The 18,239-nt window shown below is 40.5% G+C and overlaps 1 long non-coding RNA gene across 1 annotated transcript; it reads right to left on the reverse strand.

The window, feature by feature from the left end:
• Nucleotides 1-262: 262 nt before the first annotated feature.
• Nucleotides 263-3,263, reverse strand: LOC121968158. The gene is made up of 3 exons (XR_006107973.1): nt 2,863-3,263; nt 2,615-2,779; nt 263-308 (listed from the first exon to the last, which is right to left on the reverse strand). It is a non-coding gene; the product is annotated as an uncharacterized LOC121968158 (long non-coding RNA).
• Between the last annotated feature and the right edge of the window lie 14,976 nt (nt 3,264-18,239).

Here is an 18,239-nt window from a genome sequence, read left to right on the forward strand (position 1 = left end):
TTGATATCAGCACTTTGGCGTGCCAAAACCTACACAACCATTCTAACAAGGCTAGGAAACACTCTAACAATGGAAACTAACATTCTCACATCATAAGAGAAGGGTTCTAAGCATAATCCAGTGCATAGCTAACTAATTCATAGTGATTAACAACTAGAGTGCAAATAACAAAACACTGTAAAGTTCTGATGCTTAAGTAAAACTTGCTAAAATCCCTTGGAGTCTTTTATTCCAGTTCCTGCCACACACATCTTGATCTGCAATGACCCCCAGCCTCCGCTACTGGTCCACTTTTCCTTTACCTTTATCTGCAGTATAAGAAAAGTAGTATCTATAAGCTAAAAAGCTTAGTAAGAAACCATCTACCTCACTAAAACATGCAACGATGCAAACATGCTTTTAAAGAATGCTATTTAAAAACAAGTACTGGCATGACATACTATGGTTGCAAGCATAACTGAAATAACTGAACATGTAAACTGAAGCATGACATAGCAACTAATCATATGAATCAATAAAGATAACTGACCGAACATATAATAAACTAAACTGATACTGAATTCAAACTCAACTACATAACTAATTCTGAGTTTTGAAAACTAATTCATAATAAGTAAAAATACATAATCATGCTATTTGGGCCCGGCAACTGTACTTGCTGTGCGCGCATCCCTAACTAGACCCGGGTTTGCAAGTCCCGAATTTAGTAGGGTTAACTAGGTTATCTAAACCTAGGGACGACTGTGGGAGTCCAACCCAATGGATATCTGATCCAGTACAGTGCCACTGAAAATAAAATACTGAATATAGCTAACTATTTTAACTTGCTATTTCTAGGTTATCTGAACCTAGAGCTAGGTTATATGAACCTAGAGGCGACTGTGGGAGCCCACCCATTGGACCGTAGTCCCATAAAACTGAACTAAACTAATGTGCTGTTTTAAATGCTCCTAATGCATTTAACTGAGCTATTAAACCTAACTGAGGTGGCATTTAGCTACACTAACATTTTACCGAACACTTAGTGTGCTCAAACTCTCTCCTCTAATAGGGAGATCACCTCTAGGCACCCGACAACATCTAGAATCTCCAACTAAAGGAGAACAACGTGTCTGGCCCGTCTAGAGGTGCTCAACTAGATCCCTAATCCTCGAGGAGGGTTAAAACACACCCTATGTGCCGAAAAACCCGCATATAGCTAAAACTAAGAGTATGCAATCAAACAAAAGCTATTATACTGCAAGTGAGGGGTTTCTTACCTCATGTTCGTAATTTCTTACGATTCTATTCGCTAGAATTCCGGTGGAGATGACCTTCTCGACGATCCGTTCGCGTCTACGTGTTCTTCTCGCGAAGGGGAACGTCCTCGTATCAAAGGTCTTGCCGGAAGAAGTTCCCTTGGCCCTTGGGGCTTGGTGTGTCGTGCGTGAGGAAGAGGAGGAGAAGGGAGAGGCGGCGGTGGTGTTGGGTCTCGGCGTGAGGGTTTTGTGAGGAGAGGGCTGCCGAACCAAATTAAAAGAAATCACCCAAACCCCACTTAAACCTTCTATTTATATTAAGTGGTAATTCCGGCCCAACTCTAATATAAATTAAATCGTCTCCCTTTCCATTCAGCACGGCCCTGCTGGGTTCAACTGGTTCCCAACATTATCCCTAAGCCATAGGTCTCGGGTTCGATTCCCGCCTAAGCTATTTTGCGGTTCTAATTATTTTTGTTGCTTTCGCTACTCGAAAAATTCCGGAAAAATATCTAAAAATTCCAGAAAAATCATAGAATAATTCTAATGCAAGTTTGAGAATTTTCGGGCGTTACAGTTGACTTATCTGGTCACTTGGGTGTTTCTCCGACTATCCAGAGTTGAGCTCACCCGAACCTAACTCCGGCCTTTTTCTCGAGCAATCTTCCTCCCCAGCTTCTCGTCTCTCAGAAGCGGCATAGGCGTCCTTCTTGTTCAAAGGTGTACTCTTCCGCAACACCTTGTTGCTCAGATTCATCAAGTTCGTCGACTCACTTTTTGTGTCATCCTTCTCGCTAGCAGTGTCTTCCGCTCGACTTCTTATGTTCTTAAGTCCCTGCACACTTAGACATAATGCACCAAAAGTGCAGATCCTAACTTAACTCGGTTGATCACATCAAAACCAATCCATGGTACTTACAATAATTTCTTATAAGCATTTCATTTTTCCTTCACTTCCTCTTTAATTTTCTCATTCCACCACCAAGATTCCTTACTTAATGGTGTATGCCCCTTTGACTCATCGAGTATACTCTTAACTACTATTTTCAACTTTAATATCATCTTATCTCATATCATATTAGAGTCATTAGATGGACAAGAGCATGATTCCTACTAATTTTCCTTCTCTCCATGGGCCCTAAATGTAATCTTGAATTGCTCCCGCACTTTTGAGCATGGCATATTCACATCCTTTCTCCCTCTAAAGCATTTTTGCAGCAAATAATTTGTCAAGTTCAATTAGGAAGCTTTTATTCAAAAGTTCATGAGTAGCAGACACAAGCATGCAAAAATTGGCATGTTTCCAAGCTGACATATTTAAATGGTTAGAAAAGGCAAATGAGTCGAAACCAAATGAAACAAAGTGCAATATCGACCTGTATATTGATGGCCACCGAAGTTTGCTGCCGAAGCTCTAAACATCGTTTCCTATCAAGTCTCGCCGGCTCCAATAATACCTGCTGGTCACTCTCCTTGGAGCTACGTCCACCTAAATCCACTCATTTCCGAGCAGATGAATCCCCCGAGAATAACATGCCTTGCTATAAATCAAAAAGTCATGGTGGCTACCCAAACTAATCGTATTGATGCTGCATTCCCCAAAAGGTGATTCTAGTCAAATTACCTCAGGGATGAGAGCAAGCCTTCAATCACTTGAACTTGAAGGGAACTGACAAAATGCGATCTGAAAAATGCTAGATAGGGCAGAAATCAGGAATTGTTCAACCTTCTCCACTTCAATAAGCGTAAAAACACAAATGAAAGGTGTTCTGACAAGGCGCGATTAGATCGAATAAACACAGGCAACCAATCGAGCGTATGATTGCTAAACTTGTTTTGCAGGGAGACGATGAGAGATTGAGATGCAAACATCTGCTCTAAGAAATTTTGGGAGTGGATTAAGTTCGGAGAAGAACGTCAAACTGTAACAGGTATGAGTGTAGATCCAAGGAGAGGATTAGGGTTTACAACTTTCCACGACGCCTCACACTTTGCCCTCTTTTCTCGGAGACAGTCAGTGATAGGAGAAGAATGATGAGCTAGTGGTAGTAGCGTAAGGGATTGACAATAAAATGTACAATGACAATGATTTTCAAAAACTATTATCATATCCCTCAAAAAAAATTTCGTAGACAACAGTTGTCGTAACTCCCAAAAAATAGCTCGACAATAGTTTTCAAAAAACATTGTTATCACCCCCAAAAAGTCACTCATAGACAATGATTTTTCACAAACCGTTGTGTTTGGTTAAACAAAACTCAAAGACAATAGTAAAACTATTGTCAAAAGTAAATAAACAATAGTTTTGGCATAAGACTATTGTCTTTTGAGTGTTGTTGAATAAGGATTTTCTTATAGTGATAAGTGTATAGAGTTAGTCAATCAAGCTTGAGCCTCATTTGAGCGGTGCTAACTTTTTTTTGGTCAAATTTGACCCGTTTTGGTTGATAGATGTACACAACTCTTGACCCATGGGACACGTAGGGGCTAAAGGAAACTATCACATGAGTTTTAAACAAATATATTTGTGATGTAGGATCAATCCAAACTCATAACTCTTGATTCAAAACTCAGAATCGGACTTTGTTAGTCATATGTGCAGAATTTCAAAATCTATGGTTGTTATTAGGGAACCTTCAACCATCAAATTTCGGACTAAAATTCCATCGTTTAGACTCTTTTCGGAGGATCTTGGTTATTTTAGTAATTTCTATTTTTATGGTATTTTAGATAATTTTAGTATTTCTGGGTCCTAGTTTGTCTATACCAATGTCATATTCTGTTAATTTTAATTTTTGTCAAGGGATTTCTTTTTCTAGAAAGATCTATTTTCTTTCTCTATAAGATAATTAGAATTGAGGTCCATATTTCAAGATTTCTTTCCTTTCAAGTCTTAGGGTATAAGCTATATAAATACATATCTAACTGTATGAGGATTATCCCTCAATTATAAATCATTAATTTTTTTTTTAACAAATGGCGGATTTTGTCTTTGGTATTGGTTCTCTTCTTGCTTTCCATCTCAATTTCTCTTCTTTTCTTGTCTTGTCTGCAGGATAATCTCTATATCATATCCAGGGTCAATTTGTTGGCAATAGGTCTCAAATGACATGGATCATACAACAAATTTACGAAAGCAAAACATAAGCCGGAACTGATTGGAATGAAGACCACTAAAGCACACACCAGTACCAATAGCAATCATGGAACATATCACAACTGTTTCCCGTTTCAATAAGTTTATGTGCCGAGGGTAAGGTTTATTTCATGCAACATATTAACTGAATGAAAACTCTAGCAAGTGTTTCTCGTAACAAAATTGCAGCTTCTGCTTGGGGTGCAAAACGATTGCAGCTTCTGCTTGTTCCTCGTAGCGATATGGGTTATCAGAGTTATTTTCACAGTTGTGCTTTGATCTTCTCGGTTTGAAATATATCAGAGATATGTTTTTATACTCGGTCAAAAAACTTTGTATTAATAGGGAAAATGCTAGAGCAAGAATTTTCCAAGATCTAAACATGGATTAGCCCGTCAGATCCAGAAAAGTATACTTTCTACCAACGTAATATTAATTCATTGGCGTTTTCTGGATCAAATTGGACAAGAACGAAGCCGGTCACAAGCGTTCTCTCCAAAGCATCTCATTTATCTTTGTTACCTCACGATGCATATAAATAGAGCGATCGACATGCAATTACAGGACAAGAAGCAAGAAGAAGAGAGCATTAGTCTCCATGGCAAACAATGCATCTGCCAGATTTTACATCTTGGCCATCGTTGTGGCTCTTCTTCTCACATTCTCCTCCTCGGCCGAGGGACGTTTAGGTAAGGTTCGAACTTGCCGTTGATGCATCTCTTTACGACTAATCTCGTGTTATATGAACTTTAGCTTTCGTGATTGGAGGTCAAGTCCCATCGCCCGCATCTCCAGCTCCGATATGCGATGACGTCCATGGAGCAGTGGAGGGTGACACATGCTTTGCAGTGGCTCAGGAGTTCAACTTGACGCCTGCTCAGTTCAGTGCCATCAACCCAAACATTAACTGTGACAAGGTTTTCATTGGCCAGTGGCTCTGCATCAAGGGGACTGCTTGATGATCTCAGCACACATATCTGCTTCGTCGTCGTTGAGAAAATAAAACTACACTTTGAAAAGTGCAGGAATCAAATTAAGTTTGTACTTGCAACATGAATTAAATTAAGAGCTGATCTTACGTTTTTGTGTGTTCTGCTCATGGTTGTCAAGCATTGCGCAATCTCTGAGAGAAGTTTTACTAGGTGCACAAGTCTAAATACATTTTAAGACTTAAAGCTTAAAGTAGATATATTACTTGATTTCATTCACCACCAAGATAATACGAGACTACTACAAGTACATATTATAGAGTACTTGACTGTTCATTAACGAGCGCCCTACAAAGGATTAACTACGCAGCCCAGGAACAACAAAGTTCCACTCTTTTCGTCCACGATAGCGAAGATAAAGGGATGATCTGCTATAAACTCAGGCAGCACAGGCAGAGTGCGATCAATGCTACCACCACTGAGACTAAGGAGCGATACATAGGATGCGCGACTGTGCCAGTCTCGTTAATGTAATCTCAATGGTGGATTTGTGAAACATGGCCTTCACATAGAAATTATTAAACAGATATCAAAAGGCAAGTCTTCCTCCTCTATCATGCCCCATTGGTTTGCACCGCTCCCTGAAAAGGGAAGAATCAGTTCTAACTTCTTAACGCTTCAGAAGGCTCACAATCTGCACGATAACTTGAACTTAGGAATCACCGATCTATGAAGCTTCAACACCTCAGTTGGAGTATATATATTGCTTCAGAAAGTCCAGCGTGGAGAGTATTTCATCAATGATTTAGTAGAGTTTATCGTTATCGTTGGGGAAAAAAAATATAAGTATATAAAAGAACCGTTGGGATTCAATCAAAGTATCAGATTTAGAAAAGATCATGAATTTAAAACGATATAAGATATCCTCATTGGCATTAGATTTTTTAAGTAAAATTCAAAAATAAAATCATGAAGAAATTAGATTCAAAGTGGATAATATTATATCATTGTAAAAATATATGACCGTCTCCGTGTCTTCTGCTCATTCCAACTATTAATTCCTATGGCTTTCAACATCAATTGAAAATAAAGAGAATCTATAAATATTTTGTCATATAAAAGGACTATTAAAACAGTAAAACACCTCTAAATTAAATAAATGTAAAACTATTTTATTAGTGCCAAACAAGTCGAAGAGAAGCAGTCCAGAGGTAGCAAAACAAACTTCTTGATTCATAGTTTGTCCATGGGACATACAATTTATAGAGATAATAAGGTACTTAGTCAATCATTTGAAAGATTAATAAGGAAAAGGTCTAATCTAATCATTAATGTATCTTAATTTGATTTGATCTGATCAATGGCTAGCCACTGAATAATTCTCTTCCCCCCCCCCCCCCTCCTCCTTCCGACAAATTCAACGGGAGGCCTCTGACATTGAATTTGCTTGTTAGCCCATTGAAACGTTGTCTGAATAATAGTTTAGTAAAGATATCAACAATTTGATCTTCTACAGAAATATAAGTGACCGATAATTATTGAATCATCACACGTTCTCGAACAAAATGAAAATCAACTTCCTCATATTTTGTGCGAGCATTAAATATTGGATTTTCTGTGAAATATGTTGCTCCAATATTATCACACCAAATTTTTGGTGTAATATTTCACTATGTGAAAATCTGTATTAGACTTCGCCACTGTTTACTTCGGCAATCAGTAATTATGAAGTAATATATTACAATTAACTTCGGTACAAAATTTAATATGGTAAATACTATTTTAGACTTCATAGATTAAAAAATACGGGCTTTACTTCTAATTTTATCTAATATTTTACTTCGTGATATATATTTGATGAAGTAATAAGTCACAAACTTAAACTATATGTCTAAATGTTGAAGTAATAAGTTATAACTGGTTAAAAATATTTTCCTAACTGAACCGGCTTACTTTTTTTCCCACACGGGAACCCTAATTACTTTATTTTTTCCCTCCGTGCACCCTCTATCTTCTTCGCATTTTTTTCTCCCTACACTCTCTTCTTGTTTTTTCGCCCGACGCAACCTTCGACTACCCCAGCTGCCTTCTACTCACCTCTGGCGACCTTCGACTCCCCTGACAACAAATCTACTTCACCCAACCGGCGGTCTTCGAGTTGTTCTCCCAGACGCACAGATCCTTTCCTCTCTACAGAGCTAGGTTTGTTCTCTCTTCGACCTCTTCTTTCCTTTCCTCTCTGTCTCGTCATTAGGTTTCTTTCCCTTTCCTCTATATTGCTTTGTCTCTAATCGATCCTAACTATTGTTTTTTTGTCGGGCGCCCTCTAGGTCTTCTTCGGGGGTTTTCGCCTTGCGCCCTTTACTTGTTTTTTCACCCGACGCAAACAATCAACTTCACCCGACGACCTTTGACTCCCCCAGTGACAAATCTACTTTACCTGGCAGCCACCCTTTAGGTTTTCTACAGCTCTAGGTTTGTTCCCTCTCCATCCCCTTCTTTCCTTTCCTCTCTACCTTGCCGTTAGATTTCTTTTCCTTTCATCTCTGTTGCACTGTTTCTAACCAATTGTCTCTAACCGATCCTAAGAGGCATCTTGCTTGGGGTCTGTAATGATTTCTTGATAGCAGATTCTGTTATTTAATGGATTAATCACATTATAAAACTTGCAACGGATTAATCAGATAGCAAGTAGATGAGTATTAAGCTTCTAAAGTGAATTGCAAAAGTAGTAGAAGAGATTTAGAAGAATTATTACATCAACAAATGGATATGATAGCATCAAGAAGTAGCATAAATAGGGAGACAGAAACTAAAGGTATTTCAAAAACAGAACCATATATTTCACAAATTAGCAGCCTAATATGAATTGTCTTCTTTCAATTGAATAGACAATCTTATACTTTCATTTGACACCCTATTTTCAACATTCACTATTTACCATCAATTGTAGTTAATAAATCTTCGGGGATTATGTGTTAATTGAGACGATGTATAATTGGAGCTTTCTACCAAATCAACATGGGTTTCTATTGTTTGTTACTATAAAGTCATGTCAGCTTTAGATAACTAATACAGTTGTAGATACAAAATACTTTCATTAATTTCCAAAACATCAAAGTTAGCTTGAATTGAGGAAATGCTACATATCTACAATAAAAAGGAAAACAAAGTAGAATGCATGAAAAAAAAAAGAAGAAGAAATCTGACCCATTTAGTGCTACTTTAATACTCTTAAGATGAGTTCATGCCTTTTTAGATGACTTGGATATTGTAGCATTAGAATTTATAGCAGGTGCTCTCACCACACACCTACCTCTTTGAACGGTCTCTTCTTACTTCTTGCATTAAAACTACATGTAGTATTTTTTTAACTTTTGTTTATTTACTTTAATATCTTTTGATTTTGACCTATTTGTTTGTAGATTTTGCTTGATTGAAATGAATAAATCTTGGATATACTTGGATAGAAGGTTCGAACAGTATGAGGAGGATGTGAAACAATTCATTAGCGATTGTTTACAGAATCCCAATATTGACCCCAATGATATTCATTGTCCTTGTTGCAAATGTATCAATCTTAAAAAAGGATCGGTCAAGTCCATTTCAGAGCATCTTTATTTCCATAGTTTTAGTCAAATTATGTGAATTGGATTTGGCATGGTGAGCCTGCCAAAGATGATAAAGTAAAATGGAGTGTCAACCAGGAGTCAGTTAATAATTATTATGATAACTTCGAAACCGCTCATATGTGTGAGGCAACGTATGATGACTATACAGAAAACCCTGAAGAATTTATGAAATTTTTGGAGGAATCAGAGAAGCCATTATACAAGGGATGTCAACGTTACACAAAATTGAGTGCACTTGTGAAACTATACAATACCAAAGCAAGGCATGGAATGAGTGATGCTCTATTTTTAGATCTACTATTAGATTTTGGGGAAATTTGATGCAAGATGAAGTTCAGAGAGAAGCGATTGAAGCTAAATAATTTCAGACGTTGTATTTGCTATAGCTTTAAATTCAGCCTCAGTGCTAGAACGAGATACCATAGATTGCATTTTTGAATTCTATGAGATAATATTTCATCCAAGAAATATTGTATATCCACTAGTGGATCATCTGTCTTAAGGAGAGCTTGCCAAATATGCATCACTATATGCATGTAAATCTCGAGATGAATGACAATATAAAAGAAGCCATGCAAAATAGTACCTTTAAGATATTGAAGTATTCTTTTCACATCTTCCCAGTTTTGTTCATTGGGAGCATGCATGAACTGACAGACATGATTTACCGTAAAGGTAATATCAGGTCGTGTAATAGTAACATATTGTAAAACTCCAGCAATGCTTCGATAAATCTAGGGATTAGACATAGTAGGAGAAGGTGCAGAGAAGTTAGTAATAGTAATCGATGTGATAACCGGATGTGCTCTATCCATTTTTGCTCGATGAAGAAGCCCAATAATATATTTACTCTTAGAGATGAGACAACCTTCATCATATGGGATAAGTTCAATACCCAAAAAAATGAGCGTTACTCAAATCTCAAGTAGGAAATTCTTGATTGGGAAGACTTATTAATGTTAGGACCAAAAGTAGCTAGAGGGGGGGGGGGGGGGGGAATAGCTCGTCGCGTTCGCTCGTTGCTTGGCGTTGCTTGTTTCTTCAAAGATGTGCAGCGGAAATACAAAAAAACAATCACACAACGCTAACACGGTTGGTTTACTTGGTATCCTCCTCACAAGAGGTGACTAATCCAAGGATCCACACCAACACACACACCCTCCACTAAATAAAACTCTCCTTTATGGTAACTACCAAGGGCGGAGAAGCCCTACAAGACTCAATACAAGAAGAGAGGGAAAGGATACAAGAAATACAAGCTTACAAGCTTACAATGAGTATAAACCCTAACCCTAGCTTCTCTTCTTGGCTTTGATCCGCCTCTTGACTTGGAGAACTTCCAAGATCCTTTAAGAACTGGCGATCTGAGCTTTGTGAGTGCTGTGGAGGAGCTGGCGAGAAATCTGGAGTGAATCGGAGAAGAGATCCCGAAGGAATCGTGCGCCTGCGGCTTTTATCGACGCCAACGGTCGGATCCCGATCGATTCGAATGTTCCCAATCGATCGGAGAGGCTTTGGATCGATCCACGGATCGATCTAGAGCGCCTCTGTGCTCTGGGAAAAATGCCTGGATCGATCCATGGATCGATCCAGCGCTTATCGCGCGAAGCAGCCGCGTCCCAATCGATCCACTGATCGATTGGGACATCTGGATCGATCCACGGATCGATCCAGAGGCTCTCTGTTCGCTAGGTAAGGCTTGGATCGATCCACTGATCGATCCAGTACTTGGTTTTTGCCCAAAACCAAGTCCCAAGCCTACCAAACCAACACCCGGTCAACCTTGACCTGTTGGTACACCATGCCTAGCATCTGGTCACTCCCTTTGACCCACTTGGACTTTTCTATTCATGCCAAGTATCTGGTCACTCCCTTTGACCTACTTGGACTTCTCTATTCATGCCAAGTATCTGGTCACTCCCTTTGACCTACTTGGACTTCCATCAGATGTCTGGTCAATCCCTTTGACCTATCTGTATTTCCTCGTGCCAAGTATCCAGTCAATCCTTTGACTTACTTGGACTTCCCAACACCAGATGTCCGATCATCCTTGATCCATCTGGATTTTCCCTTGCCTGGCTTCACTCACCAGGACTTTCACCTAGCTTCACTCACTAGGGCTTTCACCTGGCTTCACTCACCAGGACTTTCACCTAGCTTCACTCACTAGGGTTTTCAATCTGCCTGGCTTCACTCACCAGGACTTTCACTTCTGCCTGGCTTCACTCACCAGGACTTCCATTCTACCTAACATCCCAGTTAGGACTTCCCAGTCAAGTATCCGGTCAACCTTGACCTACTTGACTCTTCTTCAATCAATTTCTTATTGTCAAACATCTAAACTCAAACCAAGACTTAGCTTGGTCAACCAGGTCAACCTTGACCTGAGGGATGTTGCACCAACAATCTTCCCCTTTTTGATGTTTGACAATACCACAATAACACTTACAATACCACATGTAAGTTAGGCTAATCCTATAGCCTCAATCTTCATGCCACTAGGTAATGAACACATAAATTAAGCTCTTCATTCTCCCCCTAAGAGGGCACACTCCCTCTAGGTAATGAAAGCCTAACTTACACCCATTCACAGGTCCTTTCATTCTCCCCCTATTGGTACACATCAACCCATCTTTGGGCACACATCAACCCATGCCCCAATTTTGGGTACACATCAACAAATCCATTTGTTGATGACTCTCCCCCTGAAGAGTTGCTCATCGTTGTTCACAACATCACTCGTTGTGATCAACACGATAATGACGGTCCCACACCCTTCATTCATCCTTAACTTCTCCCTCAATGTAGACAAATACCCAACCTTGAGCATTTTCTAACCACTTGAGTTTCCACTTGAAATAATGAGGATATCCACTCCCCATTTCAAGTTCAAAAGCTCATACATGAGCATTTTCTTTAAAGAAGGTTAACCACCTTCCAAGGTTCATGAAAAATAATTTTTCATGTCTTTAAAGAGTCCCTCCCCCTAAAGACATGGTGGTAACTTCTGTCATGGCACCAACAATGACTTGGAATCCCTAAACCTTTAGGAAACCCAATTTAGAAGTTTTGACGTTCAAATACTCAAAATTTGAAACAAACCTCAACCTAAACTTCAATGAAGCCTTCCTTAACTAATCCATCCTTGTTTTCACATGAAAACACCCTTTGTATGTATACAAATGTATTTTAGGAGTTTGGAATGGTTACCTAGACTCAAAGAGGTTCAAAGATGCTGAAATCAGCCCTCCCAGCCAAAATCAGCAAATTGGATCGATTGGAGTTGGGTTCCAATCGATTGAACCTTTCTGAATCAATCCACTGATCGATTCAGACTTCCTGGATCGATCGGCTGATCGATCCAGCGAGCTTCTGCTCGCGGAAGACTTGCCTTCCGAATCGATCCACGGATCGATTCAGGCACCCCAATCGATCCATGGATCGATCGGAGCTCTGATAGTTGCTGAAATTCCATTTCAGTCAACTTCAGAAACCCCTAGAAAATTCTACAAAAATCCAAAAATCATGAAATTTCGTGTAGACATTATTTAGGGCATATATTATCAAGAAAAAAAATAGTTTTCTATGAAAATACTTCATATTTTCAAAGATTGACACAAACTTGAAAACTTGCAAAAACTTTAGTGTTTTCTTCAAGTTTGTGTCTAACTATTCAATGGTGATTACTATCAAAAGATAGCCTTCACCAAGGTTTTCCAAAATCATTTTGAAAACATTTTCAAACTAATATCCCATCATGTTCCTTGGGCTTAATGCACATGACTTGTACATTAGCTTTCCCAATGATGGGAAAACACATAACTATGTGTTTTGATGAACTTAAAAACTCAAAAGAATGCACTAAATCAACATCTTGAGCTTTGTTCATCATCCTAACATCTCACTTGTATCTAATGTGCACTAAAGCACATACAAGTCACCTTATAGTCTTTGTGAGATGTAGATTTTGGTTTTGCCCTAATCTAGGGATCATGCATATCTATCTAGGCATTTCAAAGATATTAGACATCCACCTAGAATGTCACTTGTTAATAAGTGTTGTTAAATGCCATTTGTCCTTAATTACAAGGAATTAAACTAATGCATGATAATGTTATGGCATACATCAAAATAAAATAACTTTCAAAAGAAAGATTCCTATAACTACATGATGTATGAATGTCATGACATGATATTTTTGGATTTTGCATAATAAACCATGAATGCAAAAATAGACATGATGTCATGGCATATGATGGGCAAACAATCATGGCAAGATTTAGCATAAATAAAATATACCTAGATTAACTATCTAAGCATCCTTAAAATCTTAGCTAAACTTACAACTTAAACCTAGATTGCCCTAAAGTGCTTCAAAGAAATGCCAAAACCTAAATTGACATTTCTATTTCTCTTGATTTGTTTATGCCACTTAAAAATTAAGCATGTCCTCAAATGTTGGCATATTTCATTTTTCCTCAAGATTGATTACATAAATCAAGGTCCGGATTGCCTTAAATTTCCAAGATAATACCAAAATCCCAACTTGGCATTTCTCAAGGTTTTCCCAATTTGTGCCATTTTAAGATAAAATCAATTTTTTCACCAATAGACACATCTTACTCTTTCAAGGAGTAAACATTAGTTCCATTCCATTTTCAAAGGTTAACAAAACCTTGAAAATGCTCCTTGAGTGTCAATTTCCTCAAAGTTGGGTTAACTACCCTTCTAATCGGAGTTGACACTCTCTAACCCATTTATGGGGTAGAGAAAATGCTCCTAGGAACCCAACACCTATTGGTGCTCCTTGGATGCTCTAGGTACTCACTAGGGATAACTTCCCTAGATACCTTCCTAGTGACCTTGTTGGGCTTCTTAGAAGCCTTGGTCACATTTTCTAGGTCAACTCTAGGGATAGCCTCCCTTGTGACCTTGTTAGTGACTTTTTTAGACTTCTTAGAAGTCTTAATCACTTTGGTTGCAAAGATACTTCTAGGGATATCTTCCCTTGTATCTTTGACTTGACCTCTAGACTTAGGGTTTGTTCCATAGCTATATGGAACCCTATGATAACTAGGCACATCCCTTTTAGCTTTGGGTTTGTATCCCAAACCTCTATGGCCATTGGATGGCTTTTGTACCCCTAAACCTAGGTTATGCTCATTTTGCCCTTTTAGGATATTTTCCATCCTTTTTAGGGTCTTTTCCATTTTATCAAGTCTTGATCTCAAGACTTGATTTTCTATCATTAAATCCTTAGATTTTGATTTTTCATTACACCCATGAGCATTTTTGTTTTTGGGCTTGTATCTATTATCCTTAGTGTTCTTGCCCAAGTGTCCATCTACCTTCCTAACCGTAGGTTGGGTAGTTTTGGCATGTAGGGCCACATGCTTTTCCAAAAAGCCCTCATGCTTCCTATTCTTATGGTAAATTGCATTAAAATGATAAAAATTAGAACTATCATGCTTTTTACCATAATGTAAAGGGGTATGCTCAATAAAAGATACCTTCTTCTTTACCTTGGAGGCTCTCCCTTGACTAGTGCCTCCTTGAGCCTTGACCACCTTCTTCCCCTTGGGGCATTGACTTCGATAATGCCCCTTTTGATTGCAAGAGAAGCATATAATATGCTCCTTGCTCTTCTTTGTGTTGGGGATAATCTCCTTGGGCTTCACCTTGCCTTTTTGTGCCACTTGGCCCTTCTTTTTGGCCAATTTAGGGCACTTGCTCTTGTAGTGCCCATGTTCCCTACACTCAAAGCATATAATATGATTTTTATTATTAATTGAAATATTTATACCTTTGCTTGTAGGGGTGACATTTTCTTTGGATCCGGAGGTAGAAGCTTCCTCTTAATCGGACCTTGATTCTCCTCCATTTGATTTTTCTTGACTTGTGGAGGTAGAATCTTCTTCCTCCTCTTTGTCTCTTGACCCGGATGTAGAAACTTCTCCTTCTTCTTGATCCGGCGTCACCAAGGATTGCTCCCCCTCAATCCTAGAGGTGGAGGCTTCATCATCTTGAATATGAAACAAGGAGTATGCTCCCTCCTTGTTCCCTTCGTTGCATTCCCTTGAGGATGAAGCTTCTTGGATTTCCTCTTCTTCGGAGGTTGAGCATCTCTCAACCTCGGAGTCCTCCTTTTGGTCTTGCTCCAAAGAGTCACCCTCTATGGATACTTCTTGCTCTTGTACAGTGGAGGGGATCTCTTCATGAAGCTTGGCCAATTTGCTCCATAATTCCTTTGCATCTTCAAATTCTCCAATTTTGCAAAGGATGGTGCTTGGCAATAAATTGACCAAAAGCTTGGTCACTTTGTCATTTGCATCGCACCTTTGAACTTGCTCTTGGCTCCACTTGCTCCTCTTGAGAACTTTGCCCTTTGAATTTCTTGGAGCCTTGAAGCCTTCCATTAGAGCAAACCATTGCTCTATCTCCATCATAAGAAAGTTTTCGATTCTTGATTTCCAAGAATCGAAGCTCGTGGAAGTGTATGGTGGAGCCACCCTTGTGTCAAATCCAAGTCCATCTTGGAATTGCATCTTGAAGTTGAGCTTCTTGAAATCTTTGACTTTTGATGAATTTGCTTCAACTTCTTCACCCTCTAGCTTTTCTTGTTATGCTTGACCCTTCCGGCGATGATTCCGGTGAAGAGCGGCCTCGCTCTGATACCACTTGTTAGGACCAAAAGTAGCTAGAGGGGGGGTGAATAGCTCGTCGCGTTCGCTCGTTGTTTGGCGTTGCTTGTTTCTTCAAAGATGTGCAGCGGAAATACAAAGAAACAATCACACAACGCTAACACGGTTGCTTTACTTGGTATCCACCTCACAAGAGGTGACTAATCCAAGGATCCACACCAACACACACACCCTCCACTAAATAAAACTCTCCTTTATGGTAACTACCAAGGGCGGAGAAGCCCTACAAGACTCAATACAAGAAGAGAGGGAAAGGATACAAGAAATACAAGCTTACAAGCTTACAATGAGTATAAACCCTAACCCTAGCTTCTCTTCTTGGCTTTGATCCGCCTCTTGACTTGGAGAACTTCCAAGATCCTTCAAGAACTGGCGATCTGAGCTTTGTGAGTGCTGTGGAGGAGCTGGCGAGAAATCTGGAGTGAATCGGAGAAGAGATCCCGAAGGAATCGTGCGCATGTGGCTTTTATCGACGCCAACGGTCGGATCCCGATCGATTCGAATGTTCCCAATCGATCGGGGAGGCTTTGGATCGATCCACGGATCGATCCAGAGCGCCTCTGTGCTCTGGGAAAAACGCCATGGATCCAGCGCTTATCGCGCGAAGCAGCCGCGTCCCAATCGATCCACTGATCGATTGGGACATCTGGATCGATCCACGGATCGATCCAGAGGCTCTCTGTTCGCTAGGTAAGGCTTGGATCGATCCACTGATCGATCCAGATCCTGGTTTTTGCCCAAAACCAAGTCTCAAGCCTACCAAACTAACACCCGGTCAACCTTGACCTGTTGGTACACCATGCCTAGCATCTGGTCACTCCCTTTGACCCACTTGAACTTTTCTATTCATGCCAAGTATCTGGTCACTCCCTTTGACCTACTTGGACTTCTCTATTCATGCCAAGTATCTGGTCACTCCCTTTGACCTACTTGGACTTCCATCAGATGTCTGGTCAATCCCTTTGACCTATCTGTATTTCCTCGTGTCAAGTATCCAGTCAATCCTTTGACTTACTTGGACTTCCCAACACCAGATGTCCGATCATCCTTGATCCATCTGGATTTTCCCTTGCCTGGCTTCACTCACCAGGACTTTCACCTAGCTTCACTCACTAGGGCTTTCACCTGGCTTCACTCACCAGGACTTTCACCTAGCTTCACTCACTAGGGTTTTCAATCTGCCTGGCTTCACTCACCAGGACTTTCACTTCTGCCTAGCTTCACTCACCAGGACTTCCATTCTACCTAACTGTTAGGATCCTTTGTACGGCTAGAGAGGGGGGGTGTGAATAGCCGACCCCAAATTCGTTCGATTCTTTCTACAATGTCGAGTTAGTCGCAGCGGAAATACAAGGAAGAAACTAAGGAGAAGAAAAACAAACCGAGGTAACGAGGTTCGGAGATGAACTCCTACTCCTCGGCGTGTCCGTAAGGTGGACGAAGCCTACCAATCCGTCGGTGGATGAGTCCCCGGAGAACCGGCTAATATATATACTCCTTCTGGGTGGAGAAACCTCGCCACAATCTTTCTTGCAACAGCAAGAATGGAGTACAGAAAAACAGCAAGAAATACAAACAATATGAATGTAAAACACCTTGCTTGCCTTCAACTGGTTTCCGTTGACGAAGCAGCAACTTCACGGAAGAACAGCAGCAGCTGACCAGCCGGGGAAGCTCACACGAAGCTTCACGAATCAGAGAGCTCAGCAAAGCTCAAGTGCAGCAAGAATCAGAGGCAAGAATCAAGGAGAGGAAGAAGGAGGCTCGCAGCAGCAGCCCTCCTTTTATAACCTGCGAAGAAAGCGAAGAAAACACAGAAGAAATCTAGCCGTTGCGACGCAACGGCTAGTGCCTGGATCGGTCTGTGGACCGATCAGGCTCCATGTGGATCGGTCCACAGACCGATCCATTTCCTAACTTTGCTTCTGTTCCGTCCCTGATCGGTCCATGGACCGATCAGGGAAGAGGTGGATCGGTCCACAGACCGATCCCCTTCCTTTCCTTCTCGCGTTGCTCGTCACTGATCGGTCCACAGACCGATCAGGACATGGCCTGATCGGTCTGTGGACCGATCAGCCTGCCTTTCTTTTCGCCTGTTTCTTACTGATCGGTCACCAGAAGAATCAACAGAGAGCTTATCGATCGGTCACCGACCGATCGAGAAAATATAGACACCGGATCGGTCTGGTGACCGATCCAGAGCTTGGTTTTTGCCCAAACCAAGTCCCAAGACTTCCAAACCAATATCCGGTCAACCTTGACCTCTTGGTACTTCATCCCTAGCATCTGGTCACTCCCTTGACCTGCTAGCACTCCCCGCTAAGTGTCCGGTCAATCCCTTTGACCCACTTAGACTTTTCCACACCAGATGTCCGATCATCCCTGATCCATCTGGATTTTCCTCTTCGTGCCAAGTATCCGATCACTCCCTTGACCTACTTGGACTTTCCAACACCAGAAGTCCGATCATCCCTGATCCATCTGGATTTTCCCTTGCCTGGTTTCACTCACCAGGACTTTCCAACTGCCTAACATCCCAGTTAGGACTTTCCCACTGCCTGGCTTCACTCACCAGGACTTTCCACACTGCCTAACATCCCAGT

This window comes from Zingiber officinale, chromosome 3B, assembly GCF_018446385.1.
Source record: "Zingiber officinale cultivar Zhangliang chromosome 3B, Zo_v1.1, whole genome shotgun sequence".
Lineage (NCBI taxonomy): Eukaryota > Viridiplantae > Streptophyta > Magnoliopsida > Zingiberales > Zingiberaceae > Zingiber > Zingiber officinale.